The sequence below is a fragment of the Ooceraea biroi genome, chromosome 8 (assembly GCF_003672135.1).
Source record: "Ooceraea biroi isolate clonal line C1 chromosome 8, Obir_v5.4, whole genome shotgun sequence".
In the NCBI taxonomy this organism is placed as follows: domain Eukaryota; kingdom Metazoa; phylum Arthropoda; class Insecta; order Hymenoptera; family Formicidae; genus Ooceraea; species Ooceraea biroi.
In genome coordinates this window covers 5888012-5904734 of record NC_039513.1, presented here as the reverse complement: position 1 = coordinate 5904734, position 16723 = coordinate 5888012, and the positions used below count along the sequence as shown (strand labels likewise).

General features: G+C 35.2%; 1 non-coding gene across 1 annotated transcript in view; it reads left to right on the top strand.

Annotated features, from left to right (window-relative positions):
• Positions 1–905: 905 nt before the first annotated feature.
• Positions 906–16723, top strand: part of LOC105279757 — a 50840-nt gene continuing 35022 nt past the window's right edge. Inside the window, exons 1-4 of the transcript XR_003406895.1 lie at positions 906–1209; positions 1604–2654; positions 13448–13646; positions 14683–14797. This is a non-coding gene — a transcript (uncharacterized LOC105279757). The remainder of the gene's footprint in view (positions 1210–1603; positions 2655–13447; positions 13647–14682; positions 14798–16723) is intronic.

The window sequence follows — 16723 nt, the reverse complement described above, 5'->3', positions numbered from 1 at the left end:
AATCAATAAAATGACAAGAAAATGAAAAGAACGATTTCAGATTAAAGACGAAATATCTTTCATGTAATAATTTGAAAATTTTATGTAAATGTAACAATTTTGCAGCTAACATTAGAGTATAACTTTTTCTTTGTATGAGAGGTAAAAGTTATATCTTTTATAAAATATTCAATTTTTTTGTGCATATTTACAGCAGAAAAATTATTTTTACAGCGGATCTCTTGCTGATTAAACCATCTGGTTATTTTAATCATGAGAAAAATTAGGCTCACACATAACGTAAATTTACAATGTAAGAAAAATATATAATTTACAATGTAAATTATAAAAGAATTTCATCTCGAAATTGCACTAACGATTTCTAAATGAAATCATCTCAGAATAGACTTCGATTATCTCTGCAATTTAAATTTTTGTAGATGTACATTAAGCAGATGAATAAAACCTTCCAAGAAATCGATTCCATTTATGTTTTACAGAGATAAAATAAAAGAATAAGTGATATGTATATACGTGCTGCAAGTTCCTTGTAAATTTAATCCTTTTATAAAAAGTTTAATCTTTTTATAAAGTGCAACCTTCCGGTAGAGAATGGCGTTCTATAAAAAGCTTAATTTTTATAAAGAGACTGGCTTTACAAGTATCCTACATACATACATACGCGCTCACACAATGAACTTTTACATGTTTTATAGAGCTCGATAATGCATAACAATTACATAATAATCTCAAAATCAAATGTTACGTCTATTTTTGGATCTTTGTATTAATTGAATAAGCAATGTACACGTTTGCTTTTCTCACTTTTCAAGTTTTATACTGCGTGCTGATACGTTGACACCATACGCAATGTTATCATGACATGCGTTCCGGTGCGTCTCCGCTACGTCTAGGTGGCACAAGCGCGATTCCTCACTTCAGTATCGCTCGGTCTCTCGTCGGAGCGTGTTGCAGTAATATTTGTATCCGTGCGGATCAACGTTGAACGCGGTGATTTCCGTATCAGATTGAAAATCACGTATTGCGAATTTTGTGTTGTGCTGATTGCGCCATCACTGAAAATCCTCCCGCATTAAAGTATTATCAATATTTCTCACGGATTCGCTCATTCGTATCAGTTATTGGCGAACAGCGCGCGTGAATCCTTCATTGGAAACGCAGGACATTCGATGCACATACGTGTCAACGTGTGATTCCTTTCTGCTGCCTGTAATTAAAGTTATATATTCGAAACAATCTATGTAAAACGTGTTTCACATTCATACGACTCTTTTAATATTTACAATTCTTTGTAACGCTCTTTAGCTTGCAATTCTTATTAATTGAATTTTCATTTTTTTCTAATTTTAAAATTCTGCTGAATTTTCCAAAACCGTTTATTATTGCGCTATTTTATTAATGCATGAAGATTAATGATGAAACCTTTTGTAATTTTGATGAATACAATCTTTTACGTTAATTTTCGTCGTTTTGTAATTTTGATGAATACAATCTTTTATGTTAATTTCCGTCGTATCACTTCTATCGTGCTCAGAAGTCATACGAACTACGCCCGATGTAAATTCATGTGAAAATCGTAACGATTCATTATTAATCGTTTCAGTGTGTCGGTGTATCGGAGTTGGCGCCAACTTTACAGTGAAGCGGATCGTGCACGGTAGTGGCTTTCAGGGGCGCCGATCAACAAGTAGTTCATACGTGTCGCGTTTGCGGACACAACGTCGTTCACACGATTCTCTCGCGTCAAAGTGCGTTTATGAATACGCGAGCTACTGAACGGCAACTACATTTCGCTACAATCAGCCTCCTCCTCATCTTGCCCTCGAACAATTCAGCGGAAACGACATTTTCCCATCGATTCGCAATAATTCGCCGCTGCTTATTGTGCAAATAAGTACCTTAGGTTAATTTAAACGTTTTTTTGGCGGAGAAGAGACACTTTCTACGTTTTGCAGTGAGCAAATGTGGTGCCACAAAAATTAATTGTGAAAATAGAGGGAATATCAAGGGGACACGGACGCATTTCACGCGTCATACTTTCCGCAGCGCTGGAAATTGGCTGTGAAGTGAACAATTATCACGGTGTGATAAGCAGCAATCTTTGCTTCATTTCGCAGTGGGCTATCGCGGAACATTCCGTTGTGCGCTGAACGATGCCGCATACAATCGAGCGACGACGTAACCGAATGGAAACGCTCGAAGAACCCTGAATCGCATTATCGGCGTGTCGGCGGTCATCATCGATCGTTCCATGCCCAGGGATCCATCGACCTCGAACGGAAACGCGTTCCGTGGTTACCGCGTCCGGTTGCCGTGATCGGTTCCCGATAGCGAGGCGATCGATTTCGCGCCGGCTGATTCGCGCGTATGTGAGAGTGAAATCGAGAGACCGAATGCAAACAGTTCGCGAAGATGTGACCCGTCGTTCCTCCTGCGGTGCGACGAACCGAATGACTCGTCGATGTGGCGAGGCGTCGGCGTGTCCACGAAATCGCCATAATCGCAGGGGTGGAGGTGGACAGAGGTGCGGCGGACGCCGCCTGTACCGGCAGCAGGCTCTATAAGGTGGCGGTGACGTCAATGCACATTTGCGCGCGAATCTTCGCGTGGGCATGGACCTTTTCCTCGGTAGCGCAGCGTACCCGATGCAGCAGGTAAGTTTGCCTCTAATCTTGACAATCTGTCTAGGTGACAGAAAAGGGGGAGAGGTGAGAAATAATGCCTGCGATTGCAAAGAAATTGAATACGATGTTAATACTGAGAAATCTTAATTTAATCTAGTTGAAACGTTGCTTTGAAGACATTATTTTCTTACTCTTTCTGTTTTTGCAGATAATAATGTGAAGTGTGTATGTATGATGGATGTTTGAATTATTTGATAACACCGTAGTTTCCTGTTTTATGTTCTGCCTGTCTGTCATTTATCCAAACTATTTATTATGAATACAAATACTAGTAGAAAATGATATGTTTTGTAGATGACAATGTTTTATATTTAAATGGAAAATCATATTTTATTATATTATATCTTATTAAAAAATTATTTTTACCATTTGTGTAAACTACTGTTATATGGTATTGAATTGTTATAACGCGCGCGAGTATCATTGTTTTAATCCTCTGCCCAGAAATAGATTACGTGATCGGATATTCAAATATCAATGTTACTTTTGTTTTATATTGTCGTACATAATCATGCTTCAGGCTACGTCAGGTACGCTCTTTTCTTCTTATTTTTATTGCTATTTTGAATAAATCGAGCTTATGGCTCCGAGGTGAAAAATTTGATGGGTCATGTTTATACGTATCGATAACTTTGTAGACGCGAAAGTGCCGGGAATAGAGCTGTGAACTGGGAGGACTGTCAATCAAACATTCAATTTCCACCGTTTGATTGTTTTTGGGATTGTTTTGTCGAGCGGATTGGCAATGCTCCAAAAGGCAAGCTACGCTAGGAGAAAAAGGAAAATCTTTGCCAGTTGTTCTTTTCTTTTCTTTTTTTATTGCAATTATGACTATTTCATATCTCTACATACGGCATATTAAAATTCATACTTCAGTAAAAATGTTACAAACATTAATTACCTCATTTTTTTAAAAGAAAGTAAGCGTTTTCCTTTTTATTCGTTTGCCAATGTCTGTTGATTTTATTTTGTAATTTTTATAAATGTACATCTCCTATTAATATTTTTAAGTATCATTTTCATTAAAAAGGTATAAAGAATATTTTGTTTAATTACAATAAAATTATTCTTCTTTATTTATATGGAAAGAATATTAAATTTGAGAGAAAATTGTCGAAAGATATTCATACTTTAATTATTATTAATTTTTATTATAACCATCCCTTTTAGCAATAATATTTTTGGAAGTTCATTTTATTTCTCATGTGAAATACGTAGGCGAAGGAGATACGTGAGCGTTGAGATACGTTTAGTGTAAGATAAATTGAAAATTATATACGGGTATACGTATATGCTTTGTATAACGAAGGGTCTTAATATATCCGGCAGAACTTGAGACTTTCACTTTGAGAGACGCTTTGTATCCTGAAAATCTGACAAAATTTATGATTAAAATTACTTTAAAATTCTTTTCATTCATCTCTATGCAATTATCAGTAGACTTTTAAATCACACTAGGGTTTTTTAATAAAGCAAATTTTTTAACTCCGTGCGTGAACATTTTTAAATAATACAAGTTAACCATCATGTGATGCAAATAATAACCAGAGAATTAACCAGACAAAAATTAATGAAATTTACTACATTATGTAATAATGCAAATTTTGCTTCATTAAAAATCAAGTAAAGTAAATTAAATTAAGTTCCACAATTTAAATAATATTACAAGTTCATTATATAAATGTATTAATATATCCGTGAAACTAAATCAATAAATATACCCAAACGTAATTCCCTTCAATTATAATATTTATTATTAGAAAATTAAATTTTTATTGATAAATTCCAAGTTATGAACAAATCTAGTTTTTTTTTCTAGACATTTTTATCCTATTGTTACAAAATATACTATCAATTATTTAAATTTTTTCTGATAATAACAAATTCTTTGTTGATGCGTTTTTTGGTCTACTTAATTCTGAAAAAATTTGATTTTACATTTGTTAGTCGCGATTTCAAGATAGTCGTTAGGGAATGTAACTCGATCTACATGTTTCCCTAAATTATTTTTACATCACACCTCTCACTCGCACACATGTATAATACAGCTTAAACAATGTTTCTTCTTCGAGAAAGCACATGAACCTTACGCTAGCTTGTGCGTAGTGTCGCGCGTACTTATTTGCATGTGGTGTTCCCCATTAGCTAACAATCTAATTACGAGCCTCCGTTCCACCCGCTCCGCCATCCGTTGCCTTTGTTTGCCCCTTCTCCGTAAAGTTACCAGAGTATGTATGTGTCCTCGAGGCTAACATGGCCGCAATTTTGGCCCCGTTACGTGTTATTAGCGAGGTGGTCGAAGCGAAAGAATATGGAACTTGAAAATAAATTATTCTTATTATTGTTCGTTGCATTAATACGCGATAATACCAATTAATGGAAAACAAAAGAAGGAAGAATATGTAATGTATTATTTCATTTAATATTTAATGAGTTATATAAATAGATTGACACAGTTTGCACGTAATTGTCTTGCATTATAATAGCAGCGCACAAATTATTATGGTTAAATGGACTTTTCCTCACACAAGTGGTTGTTAGTTGTTACATATTGTGCATTGAATGTAAATTGTTACTCGCTATAGAATCATTACTTGCTTGATATGAAAGGCACGCGCACAATTCAAACATAAAATTGATAATAAATGCAAATGCATAATTCTCTTTTTTTCTATAATTAATTAAATTTTCCTGGCTTTCTTTAAAACTTTAAGAAATTTTTTTAATTTATATACTTTATACTTTCTCCTCACATGATTATATATTGTATTTATTGTACTTTGTAAGTATAATACAATGCACGTTGCATCCTAATTTACAATCATTAATCATGGGGACATCTACGAAAGTGTAAAAAAATTTCCGATAAAACTTGACGATCTAATGTCCGGTTGAGATAAATATAGAAACGCAATTGACGATTATGCAACTTTTTCGAACATTCCGATCGATTAGATTATAATGCTTCCAGCGCGCGGACTTTGCGGTTGGAGTGGAATTTATTCGCAATTTAACATGCATGGTAATACCCATATTAATTCCTCGATTTAACCATTTATCATGTATGAGCATTATTAATTCATGCTGCTGCTTACGCAGAAGCAAACGAATCTGTTTACTTTCTGTTATATCAATGTACAAAATGTGAAAATATTTGAAGATGAATGCGATGAAACAATATTATTGTAACTGATGAAAAATATATTATAATATGCGATATTATTATTATTAATTAATTAAGCGACTAATTTCGACTTATTAATCTATTTTCTATTTGAAGTTAACAAGAGGTAATTGAGAAGCTGTATCGGTATAGAACACAATAATTAATAATAATATATAGTATGGAATAATATAAAAAAATAATAGACATTTATTTATCAGTGTGTTCAAGAAACTTAATTTCTTCATTTAGCTCTATTTCCAGTCCTTTGAATAACTTTGGATAACGAAGGCAGTTAAATTTTTTTCCAATTCTTTTCCATGGTTTCTCAAATTTATTTCTTAATTTTTTAAGAAGTTGTTGAACTCAATCACTAATGTACTTTCCTTAAATCTTCAATCATATTATCTTGAGAATATAAAAAAGTTAAGAAGAGAATAAAAAGTTTTGAAAAAGACGAAAACTGATGTTACATTTATAGCTTGCGCAATATGAGTACGTCATAAACTCGATCGCATTAGAATTTTTTATATAGCGGCAGAAATAAATTGTGATAATTATGAAATGAGGTTTCGTTGCATCAACAGAGACCTTTCTCGATTGCAATAAAGATTGTGGAATTATTCAGAGTTGTATAAATCAATTTTTTAGAGGTATTAAATAATAGTAAATTGCAGTACAGTCTGTTATTTTGATGGATTGTTCTTTCATTATTTATTCGCAATGTTATCACTTGTAACGTTACACTATGTATCGTGCATCTTGTATTTTCCTCTAGTCACATTGGAAGAGTTCGCTTGAAAATTTAATAAAGCTCTCTTTTTTCCATGCAACAAAATTACAAGTATTCACAATGTCGAGACACATTTGCCGTCGTTTGAACGTGACAGTAACTTTCTCAAAGCGTTATTTCATCGTGATCAACTAAACCGTGTCACTTTTCACGACAAGCAATGCGTATGCACTTTTGATCTCAACTCGAGTAATAAGGACTCACAATATTACCGAGTTTTCTCAGTAAACTGGCACGGAGCATGGATAAAGCCGCGTGTAACTTATCTGTATACGATAAGTTCCAAAACAAGTTGTTGCGGCGAAGTTATGGTTCAAAGAGCTTCCCGAACATCTTAGCAAAACCACCGTCATTATAGCCGTCACTTTCGCGTCTTTTTGCCGTTAATTTGTGCCGATCCGATTTATTGCATTGACACAAATTTACAGTGAAACAGTTATTAATGTTACTCTTTAATTAATTGCACTGAGGTTGAGCAGTTTTTTTTCTGTAAATCTGAATATGTCTTAAAGGAGAAAGATCATTCTCGTATCTTTATCGTTTCTCATTCTATCTAGCTTTTAATATTAAAAGCAATTTATCTTTGCCCATACACTAGTTATATATTATTCTAATATTTTTTACTGTAATATTACGCACGCGTACATGTCTATAAATACATAGTCAGTGCCTTTAATGAGTTATTACGTGACTTACCGTTCCACTTTGAAGAGTGGATTTACGTGATGAGAAAGAGAGAGAGAGAGAACGTCAGAGGAAGTTCGTCTCGATGGGTTCCGTCGAGTTCCGATGAATGTGAAAAGTTCGCCTAGAAAAGCACGTGGGAAAGCATGACACATCTTATTTTTCTTCGTATAAACCCTTACTCGAGCGTGCATTAAATATTAAACCATTAATGATAGCTATCAATGGTCATTATGGTCATTTCTATGACCGTTTATAGGTATTTTTAATCAATGTAATCTCGTATTATTAATCTAGCGAAGCGGATATAACACCGATAAATGCGTCAGCCTTTTTACGATTGCCACTTTTTATATCGTTACCGTTTCTCACGTCGCTTGAAGGGTCGCTTCTTTATGAGGTATCGGGTTTCCGAGCAGCGGAAGGCCAAAGGTCGTTCTCGGTTGCAGCGAGTTACAAGATTTTCCGCGCAATAATCATTCGCGTATATGAGCGACGCTGTATTTAATTAAAAAGTTGCGATAATGATGCTGTATACGCGATGTCAGAGGTCAAAGAGCGAGTATTTCCAGATCCGAGGAATTGAGGTCTTCCACTCTCCTGTGACAACCTACCAGACCACGTGTTTCTCTCCGTAGGAGACCTACTCCTGAGAGGAATGTTCCGTTTTCTTATCGTAACAGCTCTATTGACGAAATAAGGAAGGGCTGAAAGATCGAAGGGGAGCTTTTTCTTCAGAAGTCGATCCGTTCTCTCGGGGATACATCTGTGAGTCATATTAAATTGAGTTCTCGAAAGGAAGTAAATATCCTCGATTTTTGGAGGATCTAAGGAGGATGTAATTGGTGATTAATGGTAATTGGGGATCAACTACTTGATATTATACAATATGGTTTCGTTCCTATATCCTGACGGAAATTAGTGGCCTTAGGAAATAATTAAGTAACGGATAAATATTGACATATATATATATATATAATTTGAAAAAGAAAAGACATTATTCCTATAACATGATATCAGAAACATAACAAATCGTTAGATTGAATTACTTAACATTTGTATACTTCTTAAGTATTCGAATTCTAAAAAATACGATTACAAGATGGATAGCGTTGGATACAACACCATCTTATTTGAAGATCACATCGCTCTTGTTCGTCAATCGATGTTGTTTTAATACATCCACGCAATGTCCCATGTGCTGATATCGAATTCTGTCAGATGTAGCAGTTCAATTTATCTTTGCCGGCACGGAGAACGTATTTCGTTGAGATGTGTGCGTGCGTGCGAGAATATTAGGATCTTAGCTTATTCCCTTGAGACTTCGTGCCAACGGCTTTGGATACACCCGGTGACGACGTGTTAGCTGTTATTCTTGCTTGTAGGGAAGGGGGAAGTAAGATTGTTGATTCTTGAGAATTCTCGTTGAAATACGGTATTCGCATTCAACTTCGTCAGGTCAAATTTTAAAGGAACGGAATACCTTTCAAGTTCTTATATATATATATATGAATATAATTGAATATTTTAACTATGAAAATTATATTGTATATTTCGATAAGGGTCTTTGATAACAATGACAGTTACACATTCAACTCCTTGACGTGTAATTCAACTTTTGCGAAAAGGCATATGATCTAGATGAAAATTTGGATCTGTATTCATGTTCTCTATTTTGCATTAGATTTAGTTACATTTGATACTAAATATGAATATTGATCTAAAATTTTTTATCAATTTCTTATATTTCTTGATTTTAATCTGCATACGATCTTTCTGATAATGTACTTGTTTCAAGAATTGCATGCGTCAATTGCACATCGCAATAGTTTTTGAAAATCTACTGTGAAAAACGGTGCATATCTTTAGATAAAAGAGAAGGAGTGTATGCATCAATAGAGATACACCCGCGGAGGAAGAAGGGTATTTTATAACAAGAGGTCGACCTTTTATTGACCAGCCGGGAAATAACGGGTGATTACGTATGCATCATAGCTTATGTTACTAGTTTATCGATTTTTAGACAAGACTACGAGCACGTGTCCACTGAATACACCCGGTGAAATTTCGCTATATGCTTCACAAACACCTGTAGATCCTAGCGCGTTGCGAGCCACGTCGCCATGCGAACGGCATTTATGCAATCGCATTGTTTTTATTATAAAAACAATGCCGTGCCGGATAATCCCCTGTTTTTGTGTTTATGTAGCGATTTTTGTTTTTAAGCACACATAATCTCATATGCTATCATTTTATTCAACTTCTCTCCTTGGACCATTATGAGTATATGAAATTTATCTTTATGTTTATGTAAAATACATTTTCATCATTTCATTTTCACAGATATATTACACAATTCTCACAAATTGTGTATAATTTTAATTTACACAAATGTATGTAGGACAATGTATATGAACAAGTATAATATAATGATATATAACACATGTATTTTTTATTTTCCATTTTTCTGTCATATTTAGCAAGTAATGCATTTTGCTGCAATCATTATCTTGATGAAGCGTGTAGGTATCATCTGTTTCTTGAAAGTTTCGGTTGAAGGCAACATGTTCGAGATGTTAAATATCTATGATCCATTAATTGGCCACTGAGAACATTTTTAAGAAAGCGATTCTTTCAAGGAAAAATTTAATATTCTTTTTTTCACAAACGCGAATGCGCGAGTTGTATCTTTTACATGTACGACAAAGGTTCTGAGAAAGAAGTCGATTATGCACCGCTCTGTAGTTTCGTCCTGAAAGTTACGACCAACGTTTTCCTTCGTTAATTTCTTTCCATCGAGAGCTATTTCGCTGGAATCTTTTTAAGCGGCTGGCGGGGATATACGTTTCTTTATCAGATTAAGCACTCTATCTAATATCCGCGTAATAAGCGACAAATCTCATTCCTATCACAACGCAGTTGAAATAAGATTTTAATCAAATAAAATTCATGGATAGTTTTTCATTGCAACTCTGAAGCACCTCCATATCACAGATATTTTTGAGTGCCACTGCAATCCGATTTTGATCAATGGTTATTTATCAATGGTTGTTTCGAGTTTGAACGAGATTTGTGACAAAGTTTCAGATTGTATATTGTGTATCGTAATCATTTTGAGATTGACGCTGGATACATAATACAGATTATATAATTATAGTATCATTGTGATGTTCGGTATGTGCTTTAAAATTTCTTCTATCATTTACTCCCCTTCGAAATTTTATGCAGGATTGCGATATCAATCCATACCGTTTACGGGAAATGATGGTGATTAAAGATAATCGGTTCTGGGCTGGGACTGAATAAACGGTAAGAGTGGAAAAGCGAGCATTAAGATTTGCCTGAAAAGACGACCGTGGAGGCTATGGTGAAGAAAAAAACACGGTTGAGAAGGAAACCCTTCGATCGATATGCAATTACGTTCTGTGGTCCACGGGGCAATAGAGCAGCTTTAATGTCGGAAATAAATATTTGCTGCGGTAAATAAACGAGTAGTGTCTGCCCGGCGCGTTTATTTGATTCGAAGGGGGAAAAAATGCGAATTAAGTACTATGAGGGAAACGATGCTTTTCAGATGATGTATTACTAAAAGTCATCTCGTGATTGGACGTGATGTGATATATTGACCTTCTAAGTAGCATTGGCAACATCATTCTTCACTTTTAACGGATTGTTCCTATGTTTGCTTCTGAGAAGTCTTTCATTGAAATTAACGTTGCGAAAATTTTACGAGTAAATATATTTTATCAATCGCAACAATATATGAAGTTTTGCAGAAGCATCTAAGGATATTGTAGATCGCAATAAATTAATTTTACATTGAAACAAATTTTATTATTCAGTTATTAATTGCCGCAAACTCTCTTCGATATCAAACTAAATATTATTAACAACGAATATTAACTTACAATATCTTATAACAAAATCTTAAAGAATTATATCAACTTTTTATTAATTTTGCTTAATGTTTTAACGAGTGCAATCACAAAAAGTTAATGCTTCGCAAAAAGTTTGTTTTAACAATAAAATTTGCATGCAACGATAATTCGTGTTTAAAAGAATACCGTTTGTTGACAGAAATACCTGTGGAAGCGTTTTCTAGACATCAATGGAGTTACAGGTGTTCAATCAATATTCGTGTTTTTTACCTTATGAGATTTGTTTCCATTGAATAAAAAAACATGCAACACAGATTTACAGCCGCGATGGTAAGATTAATGCCAACTGACGTGAGAAATTGTAGTAGTACGAAAAATTGCATTGTTACACTAAATCCCAACGCAGCTAGAATTTTCTATAGAGTAGTATATGTTAACATTCATACACACACACATGTGCGCGCACACACACTTTCAGTACATGTAATCGTGAATGTACTTTTTATTTGTGATACGTGAACGCATAGTTTCAGCATCGTTCGATGATTCTACAATCCATGGTAATGCGTAAACTGTTGAAAAGGTCAAACAATTTCTGAGATAGAGTTATGTTTCGAGAAACAACTTAGGGAGAGTTTAACTGTTTTATTTAATAATTACAGAATCTCATTGCATGTTGGAAGGATTAATATAGTCATTGAGTAGATATTGAATGAAATTTCATTACAACAAAAACGCTGTGCTGGGGTATTCGTTACAATGGAATTTCATTGCATATTTAATAGGAGCTTTACAGATTTTAATACTTGTAAAACGCCGAGCAAATACTGGATTCGCGTTGAATTCTACTCCACATGAGAAAGAAACGGAGAGAAACATAAAAATATGATTAACAGAAAAATTTCATTCTTTATAATTTCATTTATTAGTTCTTTTTAACGAAAAATGCGGCGCTCTGTCATTGTACTGTTTGAAAGGCGCCTGCGATAACGAAGTCGTTTTTCCACTGCTACGCAGGTGTTCATTAATTAGATAATTTGCTCGGAATTTATTGGTTACTTCAACATGCAATAATTATCTTCCAATTATTCCTGTGCACAGTAATTTGTGTTATGTATGCATGTACATGGGATTATACCCCCATATAACGCCTATATAACATATGTGAAATTATCGATTAGCTGACGACGTCAAATGTCTCGCTGATATTTATGAGGATGCGACACAGAGACAGAGGAAAATAAGACACGATTTATGTTTCCGAGACTCGTTCGTGACTTGTCATGTGCAAGTGTAAAATATTATTTTGCACCGTGTCACTGCTACATACTTTGACTAATTTTTTATTTTAACAGCATGTGCGATTTTTTCTGGATCTTATTAAATTCATGCCCTTTCAAAATAAAGAGGAGCATCTGATTACCATATCAGAGTAACTGTAAAAATCCCGCAATATAATTGATTTTTACAGTTACTCTGATATGGAATCAGATGCTCCTCTTTATTTTGAAATGGCATAAATTTAATAAGACTATTTATTGATCTTCAAGTTATATAATGTTTCGAAAAATTTTCGAAAATCCTTCAAAGAAAGAATTTATATTATTAAACCACATGTAAATAATGTTACTAAATGTTTAATTTTCTGCTATACTTTTCTATTTCAAAATTTTACGTATCTCTATGCTGTTGAAGTTCACATCTGCCTCATATTTGGCATTTTATATAATTTGGCAAATACGCAGAATTCTAGAACGGTATGCCGTCTATCTAGTTGAGAATTTCGATGTGCAACCCCATCCAGAGGAAAATATATAGATCGCATTACAAAGCACAGTCAACAGGTACTATAAGATAGATATAGCTTTAACTTTATCTGACGTGGAGTAATATTTGTAATTCGATTAAACGTTTCGACATATTATAAACATTTGTCTTTGTGGGTAATTGAATTTTAGACATAGACGTATCCGGCATTAGTTGCGAGATGCTGCTTGTACGTAGTTGCTTTTTATTCCTTAATATTATTGAAAACACGGTCGATGTTTTCTTAATGTAATTCTGGAAATATTGATATCTCTTATACAATAACTATTATCTTACTATAATATTTGCTTTTAGTTTATTTTTGAGAAGCGTGTTATTACTGTCGCTTGCAGTATTATTCAGTTTTGAAAATATAGTAGAATAGTCTATGTAACATTATTTCCTCGCGTCTCAATAATTTTGTTATTTTTGTTGATAGTCTGTGGGAATAGAAGTGCGGGTGACGAATGAGATCCCCGTCCTCTCGACGGAAACAAACGTCGTCCGAGATGCAGCACAACCTTGGACTACTACATCGGCTCCAAGTCAAACCACCCCGCCAACCCCTACAAATCCACAGTTACACTACTTGTCGCCACACGTTCTTCATGGGCGGAACTCGCTTTGTTCCGCAAATGGTAAAACTCTATTACGTTGTATAACGGTCACACATAGATCGAAAAAACCAACGTTCTTTTTTATTACTTCTTTTTGTAATGATCGATATTAAGAACAAAAGTATGAAAATTAGTAACAAAATTAGTAAAATTGTAGGATCTTTTACATGCGCGAATTTAAATAAATTCTTATCGATGCGAACTAACTTGACTTCAAAGATAACAAAAATTTTATATATAAGTCGTTTGTAGTTTGTGCATATTTGTATTTATTTTTGCTTTATTTATTTCTCAAAGAATTCGGAACTTTAGCGCTAATATCACAGCAGTTTTCAAAATTCTATAATGAGCTTGTTAAGGATATATATATCCGTTCTTTATTTGCTGATTATTTTAAATAAATCGTCCGCGCCAAAAGTTTCGCGCCCATACGCGTTCGTTGCGATCTATCTACCGTTCGGCCGCTTCCGTCGTCGTTCGGCCATTCCCGTACCGTTTCGGCCGCGTTCTTTTGCTTCCGTCCTTCTCGCGCGAGGCTCGCGAGCCGTGTGCGGTGTGTGCAGATCTGCAGATCGTGTGATCAACGGTAACGTCCCGATTCTGGCAACGAGTTACGAGATGACGTTAAAGTCATTTTTGTAAGTGTGGATAAAGTTATTTTTGTCTGGTTTGTTCGCCAAAGTGTCGCGTGTGAATAACAAACAAGTTTTATAAGGAGCATTTTCCTTGCCCGCGCCGCTCCCGCAGCAGAGATAACTTAGCCAGTTTTAGAATTTTTAGCCGAATCTCGCCAGGCCTCACTGTTGATGCGATCACTGTTGAACAATATTGTTTTTCAAGTTAACTTTACACGAAAAAAGAAAACGAATTGGTGTGTATCGCATATGGGCGGCGAGATCGAAATTAATCGCGCGGGAGGAATAATAATTGATGTTTTCTCTAACAAACACACCTGCCACGGCTGGCGGCATGGTGTTGCCAGGCAGATTACGCGTGAAACATGAGAAGATACTCGACCTCGCTCCGGAGATTTTTCTGTAGCGTTTGATTATTTCAGATTACACACGGAGAAGGCGACCTATGACACTCCGCATTGGTCCTCGCCTGAGTCTTCCTAGCAGGAGCACATCCGCGCCAACCACAACCACAGACGGGGAATGGCGTGCACTTAGGTGAGTCTAATAGAATTTCCCGCTGTTTCCTGTAATTTCTGTTTTCGCACTGGCGTGTGTTTCGGAAGCACGATAAATCTCATCGCCGCTTCGTGTTGCGCTTGTGTACGATGAACAATAATAGGAACTAATTGGAAGAACGGAAAAGCTAAACGTTTGCGTTAAAAAAGGAGGAAATAAACGAGGAGACTGTATAATAAATTATAATTGTGACTACTCCAGACTCTTGCAGTAAATACGCGGAATTTTAATATTGATTGGATGCTGTAAGAAAAATTACCAATTTTCAAGGATGAGAACCATGCGCTATGATAACTCGTAGCTGTTTTGTATACACTATTTTAATATTTAACGTGTTGAAAGTTATCGTTGGAACTAACGGTGTTATTGGAGCGTGACAAGTTTGGATGGTTTCCCAGTTCTCTTCTATGCACCTTGTCGCGTGAATAATTAAATCTTCTTACCATCGTAGATTCACGCAGATCTAGTAGAAAACAGCACCATGTGTATGTTATTATCATGGTAATTTGATTCTGCATCACATGAACGTTAACATAAATCTCCATGCTCATGGAAACGATTATGCGTCGCGTAGTCTGCGTAAATGGGATAGTTGCAAACGGATAATGTAAATGGGACTGATCCATTAAAGAGAGCTGGCTTAATAATGATTAAATTATTCGTATAAATTAATGTCTCGACTATGCTCTATACAAAAATAACGGGAAAATGATATGTTTAAGTACATCGTGTATCAGCCGGGTAAAGTGTTACATATTTAGCGTTGTTTGCGATTATCCTTATCATATCTACCTTATCATTGCAATTGCGTGTTCCATTCGAGCGCGTTTAATTTGTGGCCGTGAAAAACTAAACGCTCGTGAGTTGAAACGTTTGTGTGAAGAAACATAATCTAAAAACAAAAACGAAGCGAAATGCAATCTAGGAAGATTTTCCAATCAACTTTAGTTGATCAATTTATCTCAATCTGCCGATCACGTTATTTTATCACCGGGTATTCCTGCGTTGCTTATCATTCGTGATTTCGTGCGCGCTGCGCTACGTTATTAGCTTTTGAATCCTTTCGCTTTATCGACGTCAAAAAGAGAGAATCTATCCGATTCGCTAATCTATCTACCGTGACATTTTCAGTTTTCATTTTGGCTGTCCTGTTTGTCGGTAATTCAGCATGTTTTTTCGCGAATAGTGCAAGGCTTTCTGATGTATTAACTATTTTGTAGGGTTAAATCGATAGTCTCGTCTCGTAAAGCAGGATAGTTACCGACTGCAAGGTCTACTACATAGCGTTTCATCGATCTGCACAAATTGATGTCCCTTGTACCAAAAGAGCTGCTCTTGTATCGGTTGTCCTTCATCGATATCTACAGATGCTCTCGTGTAGCTCTTACTCGAGCAGAAAATTACTCTTTACACGTTTGAATTTGGCACACCCACATATATACCTGTACTTTATTCTACGTATGAGTAAACTCAATTTATACTTATTGTATCTAATAGAGAGAGAAAGAGCTCTATACGCGAGGATGCGGAAACTATCGTTCTTTATTTTGTTGAATAATAAAGATAAAAGTGGTTGGTCGGTTATCTGGAGATATCAAATAAGTGATGATAAGAAAAATGGGAAACGTGGGGTGGCACGATGAGGTACAACGATAAACGTTCTGATTTTGATGATATTCTTGATCACCAGTGTCGTGTGTGACAGAAGATAACATAAAATCGTAATCGGAATCAGAAATCCTGTTATTAATGGTGATTTAGTTTCTCCTCGTCATGTATGGAACATATGATTTATGTTATTAGACTATTATTACGTAAATGAAGGGATATTTGATCGTGTCTTCCTATATCTGATGATGCTTTTTCTCTAATGTCATAGTTATTCGCAGATGAATCAGAGTAACT